Source organism: Plectropomus leopardus, chromosome 16, assembly GCF_026936395.1.
Source record: "Plectropomus leopardus strain MGB_pleo_1.0 chromosome 16, ASM2693639v1, whole genome shotgun sequence".
Lineage (NCBI taxonomy): Eukaryota > Metazoa > Chordata > Actinopteri > Perciformes > Serranidae > Plectropomus > Plectropomus leopardus.
In genome coordinates, this window is record NC_142191.1 from 2,112,990 (window position 1) to 2,129,629 (window position 16,640).

The 16,640-nt window shown below is 39.2% G+C and overlaps 1 long non-coding RNA gene across 2 annotated transcripts in view; it reads left to right on the plus strand.

The window, feature by feature from the left end:
• The window catches only part of LOC148186787 (uncharacterized), a 185,366-nt gene that overhangs the window by 133,070 nt on the left and 35,656 nt on the right, over positions 1 to 16,640 (plus strand). The window contains exon 4 of one of the 2 annotated variants that reach the window (XR_015779130.1): positions 9,494 to 9,606. This is a non-coding gene — a long non-coding RNA (uncharacterized LOC148186787). The remainder of the gene's footprint in view (positions 1 to 9,493; positions 9,607 to 16,640) is intronic. The other variant, XR_015779131.1, reaches the window with a different exon arrangement.

Consider the following 16,640-nt stretch of genomic DNA (forward strand, 5'->3'; position numbering starts at 1 on the left):
TCACCCGTTAGCCACAAAAATGAGCGGGACGCTCGCCAGAGCTTTGTGAAAACAGCAGTGCCAGCGTCCTCCCCGTGCACGGGGAACGCAGCTTTAATGACGAGATGACACGCTAACTGTTTTTAAAGGAGGCCTTGGTTTCCTGAAGGGTGATGCACAGCTGCCCAACATGTGTGGAGCTTCTTCTTATTATTATTATTCTTATTCCAGGCTGCTGCTGACCTCGGAAAAATACTTCATACTACACATTTAACCCTTGATATTAACCTTTAATACTACGCACACTGGTCTCACAGTGTGCACAAAATGCACTTTTCATAATCAAGCCTTTAAAACTATAATGCATTAATATATCTTTTTTTATTGATTTTTAATCAACATCAGGTCAGTGATCAGCAGCTACATTGACTGTGACAGGTCACCTAGTGGAAATAGCATGTATTTCCTCCATATGCCAAATATGGTCAAAATGACCTCATCAGGTGGAAAATAGTCAAAATGACAAATTCAGAGTCAAAAGCCCAGAATGACACCCAGAAATAATACAAGTCCTGTTTTTCTGCTCTGATGGCTGTGGGATCAAAAATGTCAGTTTGAATGGGTTTCAATGGAGCATTTTTGGACCTGAACAGTCTGAATGTAACTATTTAGTTTCCACAGTGTATTTTAGACTTATTGTAGGAGCTGAGCTGCAAATTCACTGATTACACTCAAATACACAATCTGGACTACATTTATGACAAATACATGAACACAGCCAAAATTATCAAAAAATGAAGAATAAAAAGTGCGTAAATTGCACCAAACAGTCCCTGAGGGTTAACAGTGGTAATAAATTCAGTGTAGAGATGCGTCACCACTTCCCACGTTAAAAGCTGCATTTCTCAGTTTGTCATTTTCACTCAGAATCATTAGCAGTGCAGACACACAGAGATATTTGTGCCTGAAATTGAGTCGTAAAGATGAGGCACTCTGCAGTTTTTCAAGGGCAGCCACGGCTCTGACAATGCACGCTGCGCCTCAGCTCGAGGGCAAAATACCCAAACCTTTTTTTTTTTAATGAATCAACAGAGTAAATACATTTCCAAAGCCCTCTGCCTCCACTTTTAACTTACCCCCTCATTTTTCTAAAGCTCAGATCATTAAACTATCCTGAAATACCTCTGGTAAAAGCTGCCCACAGCAGTGCAGCCAGCGACTGTGACTCATTATTGGATGTTTTATTTCCCTTTAGCTGTTAAAGGAGTTTTTCATGTTCAAGTTGTTTTATTTAGGGAAGCATTCTGGTTGATGGCTTTCTCATAAAGTTTAAATCGCTGCAGGCCATCACGTATAAGGGACTGTTTGTTACTTTTCGGGGTGGTGCACAAAGGGGGACGCATCAAATAATGTTTCAGGTAGGGCTGGGTGATTAAACGGCAACGATATCAATGGCAATATAACTTTTCCTCGACTGAAATATGAGATGTAGTCGATAGAATGTGGATAGAACGTATTCCAGCCATGTCCACTTCGCTCTCATTCTCCGCCGGTGTCTCCGGGTGTCCACTTCGCTCTCATTCTCCGCCGGTGTCTCCGGGTGTCCACTTCACTCTTATAATCCACTGGTGGCTCAGCCGATGTCCCCGCCCATGTCTCCAAATGTCCGCTCGCTCTCATCTCCGCCGGTGATGGGGACATGATGAGAGGACATAATGAGAGGACACGCTGGACGCGGTTTGAGTTCAGCTGTAGTGAGTTTCCAGCTCGGTTCTGCTGAAAGAATAAACTGATATCTGATGTTTGATGTAAATGTGCAGAGATCACAGCAGAGCGGTTACTTAGGGACGGTTCTGTAGCTGCTGCTTCCTGACAGTTTGGGGAACGTTCTTCTCTGTAGATCCACTAGAACTCAAACACAGTATTATTTTCAGCATTATTTTTGTACAATTCAAGTTGACATAAGAAGATAAGAGGAAAAAAACTAAATAAAAAAATGAAATTGATTTTGCTCTTGAAAATGACTTTCTTTTACAAAAATGAGATTTCCCAGCTTTTTGTCTTAAATGTCTTTTTGTTAATGAAAATGCACAAGAGACAAGACAGAATTAAATTCTTCTGTACTCACCACGTCTCAGCCTTTCATACCCTCAGGTAATGAAAAACAAACACAAAGAAGTTATCGGTTATCGTTATCTTATCGACCACGAGAAGCTGGAAATTATCGGTTTGTTATAATAATCATCATCGTGCATCACTGGTTATGTTATCTTCAAATCTCACTTAGGAGTCAAAGGGAACCTTTAAGCTTGACAGAAATAGTGATTTGATGTATATGGTGATATATATCGATATTATAATAATAATAATAATAAACTTTATTACAGACTCAATGGTCCAGATAAGAGCTAGACAATACATACAAAAGATATAAAAGACACACAGAAGTACCATACACAACATATTCACAATGCAATAAGATCACTTAAAAAAAAAAAAAAAACAAGTAAAAAGTCAATGACCACAGAGGAGACTACTATACCAATGCTTCCATATCCTGGACATATAGTGTGTAGTGCTCAATTTGATGCTTGTCAAAGCCATGATTATACAGTTCTCTGAGTTGTTCAGCCGACCTATAAATTTATACATCAAATTTCTCAACAAGGTTTGCAGTGTATTAAGACCTGCAGACACGAACATCTCGCTGGCGCTACACCAACGTGGTCTCCTCAACAGAATTCTCAAAGCATCATTGTAAGCTACCTGAATTTTACGCAGGCTTGCTTTGCTGTAATTAGACCACAGGTGGGCAGTATAGAGAGGAGTGCAGTGTGCTCTGAACAAAGCCACCTTCACTCTATCTGTACATGCACCAAACTTGCGAAGCAAACTGTTTGCTTGAGCACACAGAGAACGGCATTGCCTGTAAATGTCTTGGTCATCCTTCAACTGATCTGTAATGAGATGCCCAAGATGCTTAACTTGGCTCATACATCTCAAGTTATTACCTGCCAATTTGAAAGTAGGAAACATTAGACATTTGTCCTCCTTTGTTCTGCAGATCATGACCACACTCTTATCTGTATTGAATTTCATGTCATGGACAATACCATAATCAGAGCAGACATTAAGAAGCTGCTGGAGACCAGCACTGCAGGGACTGAAGACCACGAGGTCATCCGCATACATAATACGATTGACTAAAGTATTGCCTATCACACACCCAGTGTTACAGGTGTTTAGGCAGATAGAAAGGTCATCAACATACAGATTAAAGAGAATTGGAGAGAGAATTCCCCCTTGTCTGACCCCATTCCTGACCCCATATTGACTGATATGAAAAAATTATCTTGATAACACTTTTTTCCGTATCGCCCAGCCCTAGTTTTGAGCACTGGGGAGGGGCTTATGTTATGTGTTCATCTTAGAGGAGGGACATGCAACTTTGAATATTTGTATATATTTTGAAAACCATTTGAACCCCAAAACTCATTTGGCAGGTTTTGAAAGGCATGTTTGAAAAAATAAAAAAGCCAAAATTGCACCATTTATTATAGTGTAAGGCTGCCTTCTTTTGCCGCTGTTGACTATGATGCATGCGTGATGGATTGTGTGTGTGATTAGTCAATTTTTTAACCCTTTGAAACCTGGATTGACATCAGTTTTCTTGTGCTGCATTAAGATGCCTTTTACAAGCTGTTTACCCTTTAAAAAGTAAACAAACTGGTTTGATTTCTCATGAAAATACGGAGGAAAAGGCAATGAGTAACTTGTCAAGCAATGTCCCACAAACTGACATTTTACCAAAAAATAAGTTGTACAAAAGAGAGGAGGATTACTAAGAAAGACTATATAGTTAGAATAATGTTGTATTTAAAATGTTACAATAAAAAAATAATGAAATTTGTAAAATGAATGCACTTTTTCTTAAAAAACAAAACACTTTTGTAGGCCTTTATTTGTTTGTGTGTTGTTGTTTTTTTACTTTTTTATTTTTATTTATTTATTTCAGATAACTGTCTCGAAAACTTTTTAAAAAATGTTTGGGCCATGTTTTGTTAAGTTGTTTGTTGCTTCATCTCTATGTTTTTGATTGAAATCAAGCCAATTTGCTTCAGTTTTAAAGTTTTGAAATGAGCTGGTTTTGTGTAGTAGCTGTCATGCACCCATATTCTGCTGAGGTACATATACAGCTTGTGTAATGATGATGATGATGATGATGATGCAATTAGTATTTTGGAAGATTTGCATTTTGCATTTTTGCAAACATTTTGCAAAAACATCGGTTTGCTTGTTGCATTAGCTCCATACCTATATTTGGTTTGAATATTTCAAAAAATATGGTTAGGGCCTAAAAAGTTGTGCATATTAAGATTGAATATACTGCTTCAGCGTTCAGTTGTGGAAAAAAAAAGGCGCACCTGTATCTTTATATAGGAGTAATATGTATTATGCCAGGCTGTAGTGTCGGTGAGCAGTGTCAGTGCGAGCTAAGCGTCCCTCTCTGTCTGTCTGTGTGCAGCGCAGACCTGCATGCAATCGCAGCGCGTGCCCAGCGAGATCATAAATGAAAGTGACTTTGAGAGCAAACAAACAAACAGAGCTTAAGTGAATCAGTTAGGCAGAAAGAGGCATGTGGCAGGCAGGCAGGTGATGGATGGTGGCGCTTAGGAGCCGTGACTTTTGGGTAAGTGACAATGACACACATAAAGGCCACCATTACCCGTTTTAAGATGCGGTTAAAATCCTTATCGACCCGCCCGCCTCACTTGCCAATATGCCAGAGCATCACGCCAGCTGGAGCTAGATGGCAGGCAGGGAATGATTTGCATTGACGAGAACCACCCCGCTCTATAACACACTCTCACACACACACACACACACACAAACACACACTTTACACACAGATGAGTTTCTCTATGTGAGCAGAGTTTTAACCCAAAAGAGAAAAGCACCAGTCGGAGCGAATTATCGGTGGAGTCCAAATGCAGCACTTTGCAATTCGCCACAAATGCACTTCAGAGTAAAGAGAGACTTGGGGTCAAATTAATACCTGACACCAATTTGGTCGAGGACACTTTCTTCCATGTCTCCTAATGCTCCTGGAGACACTCACCTGTGCCGAATAATTGCATGAAATTACAGCTTCCTCCACACTCTGAATCTGCACTTAAGGCGGTGCATCATTGCATCAAGCTGAAAATCGCATCTTTTCACCCTAAAAAGCACATTAGTTTGTGTTTGCCAAAACACTTGACGTTGGTTGTCTCGATCTTGCATTGATGGACACACCTGTTCTGTATTCTGACGTGATGCTTTCAAAAGTGCAGCTGTTTCCTTAAAGGTTTACCTCTGCATGAAAGCGGGATACTTGTGACTCACAAGCCAAATCTGGCCCCTGGTAGGATATCTGGTGGCCCCCGAACCATTTTCCAATTCGCAATAAAAAATAAAGTGATTGACACTGTGAATTGTTTTTGTACCTTTAGTATACATAAGATGCCAGAGTGCATAAAACAGCATCAAAAGAGAGCTTGTTGATCAAAAAAGTGCCAGTGGAGGATCCCCCACAGCCCCTGACAGAGGTCCTAGCTAGGACCCTAATGTCCTAAAGTCCTAGAAACGCGCTCAAATCTTAGAAACATCCAAAAAATTCTCCAAACACCTAAAATTTAAGAAACTCCCTCAAGTCCTACAAATGTCCTACAAATATCCCAAAGACCTAGAGACATTCTAAAACATGGGAAATATCCTGAAATCATAGAAGCGTCCTAAACTTCTAAAAATGTCCTAAAATCCAAGGAAAGTCCTAAAATCCTAGAAATGCCCCTATATCAGAGAAGTGTCTTAAAATCCTGAAAACAACCGAAAATCCAAGAAAAGTCCTAAAAGCTTTGAAACATCCTTAAATCCTAGAAAGATCCTAAAATTCTGAAAGTGTCCTCAAGTTCTAGAAATGCCCTTAAATCTTAGAAACATCCAAAAATTCTACAAAAAACGACCTAAAATTTAAGAAACTCCCTAAAGTCCTATAAATGTCCTAAACTTGGAAATTTGCACGACACGTGCAGCCTCACACAGGTAGAAACATGTATGGGGCTGTCTGACTGGCCCCAGCGGCGCCTCCCTGGTGTAGAAGAAGTAATCAGGTAAAGAAACTTCCCACAGCTCAGACCATCCTGTTAAAACCAGTCTCATAAACTCTTCAGGGAAAGCTCTGCTTATCTTCTAGGATTTTGCTGCTTCCTTGACACAATGTCTCTGACCTAAAAAAAGTGGCTCCAATAACCGAGCTGGCTGTTTGAACCGTTGTACATTTTTACTTTGACAGCTACAGGTTTTGATGTGCAGCCTTGGTGAGGGGAACAGAATAAGCAGCTCAACCCCCAAAATATGACATGAAGTGGGTATTAGTTAGAACACCAAGGATGTAGCTGTGAAGGAAGATGTTACGGATGATAAGTTTAGTGCTTCAGATGTTATTTTGGGGCTAAGACTTTAAAATATACATAACAAAACGCTGAATAGTTGCTAGATTTTGAGTTTGATAGCATTTTGTTAAACTTACATGGGATATTGGATCTTCTTTTAGATTCCGATCAAGTTTAAAATAATTTTATATTCCAGGTTTGAACTTTTGTAAAGGTAGAGACGACTAAAACTCAAAAGGATTTTAGTATTTTAGGACAGATCATGACTTATAATGAATGAAACTGTTCACGTATTTAAGGTAGATACACAGATAGGACAACTTTTTATTCAGTATTGACTTAGAGTCAAAAAGGCTGTAATGTGGTTGAGGTAAAAAAATAAAAATAAAAAAATAAAACTTTGAATAAACATTTCTGCAGCAGTCATTCACAATGTTTTTTTTCTTAAACACTGAAACACTAACTTAATCGCTCTGGATCTGAAACAGCATTACAACTATTTTTGCAATATTCACTTGCCATATCATTTTCATTACAAAAAATGCCCAGAAATATCACTAAAAAAAATGTACAACCCCAATTTCAAAAAGCTTGGGGCATAGATGCTTTGAAGTTTGAGCTGTTAACAATCTGAATGTTTCTTTTCCTCTTTGGCCCAGAGGACACAGTTTCTATGATTTCCAAAAACAATTGGAAATGTCATCAGACCGCAGCACATTTTTCCACTGTTGGTCAGTCAATCTTAGATGCAGCCAACATTTCTTTTTTAAAAACTCTGCCTTCCTGTAGTTAGCTCTGCTGTTAAATGTCACCTCTGCTGGATGTGCTGCCGTCTTTTTATACCTGAATGCTAACCTGAAGGATACAAACGGATGATTGTGATCAAAAGAACATGAAAGATTAATCAGTAGTTTGACATCAAGTCCTTGAGAGAAAACAAATTCTTCAAAAAGATTTTAAACTCATCTTTTCAGTTAAAGAAAAACTTTCTTTGGGCTCATGTTAACACATCTACAATTCAAGCTGTGTGCTGACACGTCCTTTGAGACTGCTGGGAGCTTCAGACATAACTCACACCTGACCGGGAAATAACGGGAGGTGAAATGAATTTTAGACCAAAATAAATTATTAACACAAGTGTATGGAGCAGAGCTTCTTAAAATGTCCTTGCCAATAATGCAAAGTTGTTTTTTATTATTTTTATTATGTGTTTTCATGAGGATGCCAGACAATAATAAGAACTATTATTATTATTATTATTATTAGTATTATTATTATTATTATATGTGTGTGTGTGTCTGTGTATATGTATATATATGTATGTAATATAAGATGGATTTATTTATTTCATTGACCTGTGTGTTAAGCATCAACTTGTTTACTTCTCACTATTTCCTGCTGTCATGTAGCTTAAACCAGTAGCTACCACAGCAGAATCCTTCAAAAAAATATTTCAGTCATCATGTGCAAGAACATTTATATTGACATGCACATTACTTTCACATCCAGTATGTCAGTGTAATGCAAAACTACCTTTTTTAAGACTTTAAAAGTTTCTGTTTGTTGTGACTGAAGCGCTGATTGAAGTCTGCTGTAAATTCTGAGGCTGCAGTTGTGTTAGTGTTGTATTGGATTGCATTACCTCCCCCTATCATTATCACCCGTGTCCACAAAGTCATGAACAAGCCCCTGTGTGCCCTGCCCGTATCTGCCAGGCCTGCCTGCCCATACTAAATCGTTTCTGTGTGAGTGGGACTGATTCCAAAGGCCCTCGGTCAAGACTGTGGTGGAGATGAAATGGATAAGGACTATGAATAGAGATCCCATTTCCCCCAAGCAAGAGCATGACACACAGATACACGGTGCTAGGAGAAAATCCATAAATGCAAATGGTGTTTTGGATGCGCTGTGGTGGCTGCAGGACACAAGGAACTTCATATTGTAGCTCAACAAGCTCATTGGTTCATGAACAGCCGAGTGGGTGCTGCATTGATTTCTGGCAAATGCCTTGATGTTGATCTGCTTATTCCAGAGCCTTTTTTTTCCGCATCTTTTTGCTGATGCAAATCCAGCTATTATTCTACACGACAAGCTTGCAGGAATTTATATACTGTGTCATATATTTCAATTTTCTCTCTCTTTACCAGTAGTAAGATTACAGCTCAAGATTGCATGACTCACCTTCAGCCGTCTCTCTGTTATTGGAATAATTCATCACAAACAAAGAGTACATTGGCTCCAAGAGATCCTGCCGTTCATATACTGCACGTCAAAGATTCTGTTTACGATATTCAGAGAATTAGCATAGCAGCAAACAACTATTTTATATGTAAAAATACAGCGGAGTGATAAAGTCATGAGCAGAGAATGAAGTCACGCTCCCTCTGTGTGTGTTGTAATCTGAGCTTCTCTGTTTTTTGTTGTGGCGAGCTAGTCCGGCTGTCACGCATGTTCGTGCTGGTTGCTCTCATGCAGTGTTGTGCCCACAAAAAGTAATGCAAGAAGTGCTATAATGTGACTAATGCACTGACAGTAAAGAAGAAAGTAATATAAGAGGTGAAAGTCCATGTAAGGTAATATGATTGTTGCTGTGCACCTTTAATTGCCCTTTTTTTACACTCTCATCAGTAGAGGGAGTTTTTGGGTTTGGGGAAAGTAAAGTACAGTCTAAAAAGTGTGACAGAGCGGAGCCACTACTTTCTCTCATGATTAATGTATATACGTATGTATATGTGAAACCCTAATATAAGTATGATGGTTATGGACATTGTGTCCATAGATCCATAGATGTGTCTAGGCTCTGTATCCGTGCTGTTGGTTAGATTTGCCCCTTAACTGAATTTAATTCCAAGTAAACAGTTTCATTTTTAATTTTCAACATTTATAATACACCAAATTTCATGAAAATCCGTTCAGACTCTTTAACATGTTACAGTCAGTTTTCCAATAAAGTGTGCATCTCTCAAATACACTTGGTACTCTCATACACTCTGAATTTTGCAAACAGCCCCTTTAAGTATCTGTTCATTAATTAAAAAAAAAACAAATAACTGATATGTAACTCTTTCTGTCTTTTGAAGCAGACTGGAGTTTTGTGCGTGAGCTCGACCGTGTTATATCATCGCCCGACACCCTTTCTGACTCCTGAAAACCTGAATTTCTGCAAATGGCCTCCGTGGCGCCCTGCGCTTTGGTGAGTACACACTGAGGCTATGAATAGTTGTTTTACACCCAGCGAGAACACGACACACAGACACACAGCGCTGGGAGAAAATCCATAAATGCAAATAATGGCGTTTATTGTGGTGGCGACTGAACTTCATACTGCAGCCGGCTGGTTAATGCGCAGTCTGCTGGGTTTACATTGATTTCTGTGAAACGTCGTCTCCGAGGTTGACGCTCTTGTTCCAGACTGTTTATTGTCCTGCTTCTCTGACTTAAACACTGTTAAAGTTGTTAATACTCCTGTGCCTGATCCAAACTTTTTCTATCAAACATTGTGAGTTTTGATTTAACTTGCTCTCTATTTGACACCTAGTAAAAAAAAAAAGAAAAGTTTCAAAGGAGCCAGACAGACTTGATATATAAATAAGATGATGCCAAACAGGGATGCTGACCGGAGCATGATACCGATGTAAAAATCCTCTTCATTATTTAGTGATACTGGTGACTGAATGTAAACTGCTTGCTCATGCTTAAAAGAAAAAGGAGGAATATATAAAAAATGTATAATATTGGCCTGTATTGCAGCTAATGGGCTCGTTGGTGTGCTTGTCATCCAAATTCTCTCTTTGATGTTTTCTTCGTCTTCGCTGCATTAATAGATAATACCGAGCTGACTCTCCATACATGCCCATTCCTCTATGGAAAGGGAAGAGGACGTATTTTGCTCTATGTGATGTATCAATTATATATAACAGAGTACAGACTGATGCGTTTTTTTGGTTGAACTTTCAGGACTACGAGTCATTTGAACTTTATGTATTTAAGAAGGTAAATTAAACCACATTTAAACAAACGTAAATGCACTAGAGTGTAGCTGGGGAGCTAGTTTTCATTGGCAGTCCTTTGCTTTATGTTAAAAGGCATCCTAAAATAATAAAAATATACAATATGAACAATGGTTACGACAAAAAACATTAAGATAAAAATATATTTAAAGATGTACAAGTTAAGAATTTACAACACAGTCAGAGAGTTTCCTAACAAACATACGCGTCATCTTGTGAGATGCATATAGCGGTTTCCCAAACACGATAAATACTCCGATTATAAACACAGAAACGCTCAGCTTGCTCAGTCTTGTTATGACTAAGGTATCTGCTAAAAAAAAGATTTTTCCATGTACAGATTTAATAATTACATCCTCAAACTTCACCTGTTTTTTAAGCTTGTAGCTCCGTGTCACGGCACAGCTGATGGAGGATGAAACATTTCCAAAAACTCAAGAGCATAAAGTCCAAAAGTCAATATTAATGAAAAAAGATCATCTTTTCAAAATCCACAACATGCTGTTATCTAGCCAAATATTCCGTTTCAATCCATATTTGATGCCTTTCAAAAACAACGTTGTCACCGTGGTCACAATCAATTATCGCCTACATTTCCCATCATGCCTAGTGCTGGACTGAGTAGTTTTTAGTTTGCTGTGGAGTTTTCTGTTTTATGATGTTTCTGTTCAGAACATGCTGGTTCGTGCCGGTTTTTGTCATCTTTGTGTTAATAGTTTACACCATCAGTGAGTTTTTTTCATAATTTGAGCTGAAATTCACGGATATTCTGGAGATTTTTTTGACGTTGTGTTATCAGCACATTATGATATTCCCTTGAAATGTTCCTTGTCAGCCAAATAATGAACATCTCCACAAATCTGCGGAAATGTGACAAGTGCAGTGATTAAAAAGTTGTGGAGTGATATTTTCACAGATGATGAAGTTTTGCTGTCTTGTGGACCAATCAGATTGCTCGGTTGGAACTACTTGTTGTATATTTTACCTTCGGCCAATACTCTTTTTTTTTCTTTTTCTTTTTGTCTTTAGAGAGCTTGAACGCATCATGATGTAACTCAGTTTAACGTCCGTTACCTGTTTGTTCAATCACACTTATTGTAGACTTATAGACTAATTAATTACAGAACAGGATAAAACCTATAAATAAAAATAAATATAATAATAATAATAATTAAATAAATAATTAAATAAAATACTCTTAATAGTAGTTAAAATGTAAATAAAAAGATAACAGCACAATAACAATAGATAAAAAAAAAACAATATACCATTTAGTAAAACAATAAACAGACTAAAATGTATAAATAAATAGTTAAAGTTCGATGAAAGAGGCAGGTGTTGAGTTTCAGGTCTTCAGTCTTCAGGCAGGCTGGTCCACAAACGTGGAGCAGAATCATAAAAACATCCCTCACCGTACCGAGTAACGTTCACTAGCTCTCCTCCTCCGATGTCAGCGTGGATTTATTGCTCACAGTCTAAAATTATCAGAGGACACAAAAGAGTGAGTCATCTGATGTGTTGATAGCGAGTTTACTGCGTCTTTTTGTCCTGAAGGCGTCCATGTGGACATCTCTGTTTGTCCCAAACAAATTCTCTATTGTCCCTGAGCTGTTAGTCCAGAGCTCTGCTTTTTAGCACAAAACTGATGTAACACGACATATAAAAATCAACCAAAGCCATCAGTAACGTCATCTTATTTGCCGATGGAAGTCAAAAAGTCAAATATCAGCGGATACTGATTATTTCGGCTGATAAATTTCAGTATGACGCTAATTAAATCCTTAATTGGCATCTTAAAGAAACAAGAATTCAGCTACTTCTCTTATTTTTCTTTGACAGAGTCAAATGAAAACATAAGAAGTTGTTTGAATCTCAGACTAAAAAATGAGATTGCAGAAACAGGTGGACAAAGTTCATTTCCACAACAAAGTGGAGGAGGGGAAGCCGAATACCTCCAAGGCGCCCCTCAAACCTTCACCAGAGCGTCCCTGCAGATCGACGGAGAGAACAGGGGGGAAGTGCTGCATTTGTAGAATCTCTTGGCTTTACACGATGCGCAGCGCTAAAAACAGGCTGTGATAATAAAAAAAGGATGAAAAGGTGTGATAAATAGTGATGAATACGGGAGAATTGTGACCCCGGGAGGAAAGCGGGAGAGGGCGATGAAAAACGGGAGTCTTCTGGGAAAATCACAAGGGATGACAAGTGTGCTTACGATGCAAAAAAGCTCTGAGAGAACAGAGACGAAAGGTTCTTAGAAAAAACAAAAGCCCATAAAGTGTCTTAAGAGATTCAACATGATGCGCCCGGCAGTTTTGGAAAATGTTCCGTTCACTTATTTACTGGGCGGATACAATCATGGATTAGTTATTGCCGCAGTCTTTCCACGTGCGTGCACACGACTGGTGCGACCGTGAGACACGATCAGAACGATGAAACGCTTCTGACGACCCGCAACATTTGCATCGGGTGTCAAACAGATGTTGTGTAAAATGTGTCAAAATCAAACACTAACTGAAAGAGAACGGGGCGGCGCTCACGCAGAAAAAAAAACGGAGAATGTGATTTATTTCTTTCACCACTTGAAATATCAAATAAGACTCAGCTAACAGATTCAATTATCAGCGTGCTCGACAGGCTGGATGAAGTAAACAAATACGCATCAGTTTTCCTCAGAACGAGTACAGCGAGACATAATTACCACATGTGAACTGTCTCTGCAATTAAAATATTCCAGAACAATTAACAAAAATCATATTCAGTGTGTGTGTGCGTGCGTGCGTGCGTGCGTGTGTGTGTGGTTTAGACGCAGACAGAAGTAATGGCGGCTGAAGGCGGGCGGATTCAGCGGCTGAACAGGTGTCGGTAGAATTACATCAAACAGAATCCGTATCGTCCCTCAGCCACACACGCTGTGCATTAAGGAGCATTAAAAGCTACAGGAGCATCTCTGCTAATTACTCTCCCGACTCCAGAAAAACACGAGCACATAATCTCATCACTTGACTGATAAAACACGACAGCACGAAACCAAAGACGTGTTTAAATAAGTTTTGTTTAACCGCAAATTCAAGGCGACAAGTTGTGTAACGCTGCTTCATTTTGATCAGAATTTCTGCTTCTTTGAAGTTTCGACACAGATAATCCGTCTCACTGTAGCACGTGTTTCGCCATGTCATGTAACGTTATTCACACACGGACAACAAAAACCTTATACAGCAAGGAGAGATGCATCTTGGCGGGTTTGAGCAGAGCTACCATGTCTGGCCTGTAGTTCCTGGGCAGGTTGTTGGAACAATAAGTTAATGAGAACATTTGATTAAAAAAAGTACAAAACATCAGTTCATTAAATAAAAAAAAAACATAATTATCCCCATATCCCACCCTACCTAACTATGATAAATCTCAAATCTGTGCAGATTTGGAGCCATAGAAATCATCAGTTTATCACTTCACTCAGTTTTAAGCAACTAGAACTTAATTCAGTTAATATTCAGAACGTTGCAGAATGGCGCAACAAGGTTTCAGCTCATCTCATTGCAGATCTGCAAAAAAAGGCAATGAGTAACTTGGCAAGATGTTCAGCAAATTACAAAAAATAAGTACATTTTAGAAATTTGTTAAAAATATGGGAGGGAAAAATGTCTGGTAAATTAAATTTAGAATTTTCATAATATATAGAAAATTACATAATAGAATTAATTTTGTTTTAATAAGCATTTTTTCCAGTTTCATTTCCTTGTTGTTTTTGCCTTTTCTTTTCTTTTCTTTTCTTTTCTCTCTCTCTCTTTTTGTGCTAGTTTTCAGGTAATTTTCTTTTACATTTTTTAAACAAATATCTTGCTGTTTTTTGTAGTTTGTCATTTCTTGCTTGCGTCTCATGTTTACTCAGGTCCTAAAAATAATATTAATAAAACAAACATCATCCCTGCAGCTCTCCGTTAAGCACGATATGGTTTGGATGTTTCAAAATGATGCTGGAGAACATCAAACTGAGTTGTGCAGCGAAACATAATTTGCATCACAATCGATCGGCATCATCAGAAAAATGAAAATAACTGTTATTATCCTTTTAAGAGTTTGGTCAAACTGGAGGACGATCAAGATCTTTGCCCAAAAAAAACCCTCAAACCAAACACATTCCTGCACGCACCAAATCCCAGCAGAGACTCGTGTCTTTAAGCAAACGTAGCAGAGACACTGATGGTGACCCCAGCAGATCCTGGACCCCATTTAAAGCAGAACACGGCCTCCGTTTGTGGGAAATGTAGTTGTTATTGTTCCCACACAGCTCCGAGCAGCAGCACAGTAACCTGCCAGCCCGATTCCTCCCTGCCCGTGATTTATCGGGGCTTTCTGCAAGGTTAAAAAGTTATGGCTGAGTTACGACTCGTCCTCCATATTAATTACATAAACAGAAGAGTGTGAGAGGCAGAGATGGGCACTGATAGTCCCTGAAGTTGCACCGATCAATCAATATTGATCAACAGCACCTTGATGTATGGCAACATCTCACGACTGAGACCTTGGGCAGCTTGAGTGATGATGGCATCCAGAAACGCTGCTGCTTCTGAAACAATCCTGCCCCCCCGAAAATAGATCGGATAGAATTGAGATCTAAAGGCGAGCAAACACACGTTTACTCCCTCATTGTTTTTCCCGCTTTCTCGCATGCAAACACTCTTCTGTCTCTGCACAGCAGCACAAAGACGCGCTCTCGCGGGTCTTTTTCTCCGGCGTCGGCGTGATGAATATGGAATGAAATCCATATGGTTCTGTCAATAACGTGGCTGCCAACACAGCTCCGCCGCCATTATAAGCGGCTCCACCTCGGGCGATACACAAGCTAATGAATAGTGCAAGCAACCAAAGCGAAACATTACTTCATAGCCCTGCCGCGAATGAATAAACATGAGTGAGAGAGTGCAGAAATGAAATGTTTACTCTTAAAAAAACCCTGTTTCACTTAAACACATTTTGGATTTCCACCCTGACACTTCAATTTAACCGTGTGGCTTTTATTTAAATCAAATCAAGAGGGGAGGGGGGAAGAGAGGCTGAGAGTAAACACACACACACGCACACACACCTATTCCTATACAATCTCACATGACCACACACACACATTCAAGGACAGAGGGGAATTAGCAGCAGGCGGAGGCAAGTCTCTTTCTCTTGATGCCTCGGGCTATTTCAGGAGGCTATTTCAGGTCCTCTGTCTTCTTCCTGTTCTCTCCTCTCCGTATATCCATCTGACTGCAGCTGAGGGAGGGCACGCCGAGTATTTTTAACGCTGTGTCTCGACACCGCTAAACAACACCTCTTTTTTTTTTTTTCTTTTTCAGATGTTGCTCTGCTCACAGTTTACAGCTCTGTGTAAAGAGAGATGGCAGAAAAGGCACCTTAAACTTTAACGTTTCGCTGCAAAAATAACACAAACGTTTGACACAGACAGAGACGATCGGGCGAGCTTTTAGTGTTTTTGCACGGCCCGACTACAAGCAGAGTGTAAACTCCACAGAGTGCATCAGTCTTTGTGTGATGAGCAGAGAGGAGGTGGTTTTGAGACTTGTAGTCTTCTAATTTTTAATCTTATAGTGTCATATTTTTTCAAAAATCATAAACAACATTTCAGAAAACATGAGAAGCGATACAGGTGAATTTCTGTCTCATTGTGCTGTAAACGTTGAGTTGTGTAAATCCTGCTGAAATGCAGGCGAAACTGCATCTTTGTTAATATTGTAGCTGCGCCTACATTTCCCATCATGCCTAGTGGTGAACTGAGCAGTTTATAGTTTGCAGTGAGGTTTGCTGTTCTATAACACAAATGTCACTTTTTGTGTTCATGATGCGTCTGTTCAGATTTCGGTGGTTTATGCTGCTTTTTGTCACTTTTGCGTTAGTTTATCGTTGACACTATGAGTGCGTTGGCTGTTACTTTTCATCATTCGAGCTGTAGCGACCTCTGACTGCAGTCTGGCTTTTCATTAATGACCCTTTAGATCTCACATTATCTGTATGGTCGTAAACTGAAAAACAATCTAAGTTTGCAGTGTAATTCTTTAATTTGAGGCTTTATTCCGCCTTAAAGATATTTGGAGATATTCCCCATCTGTTAACACTGTGGATGTTTATCTTCGACTGTCCGAAGAGTCCAATAACAGCGCCCTCCGTGTCTGTCCTCGTTTCTTCTTATTCTGTAGTTGGATTATCTCTT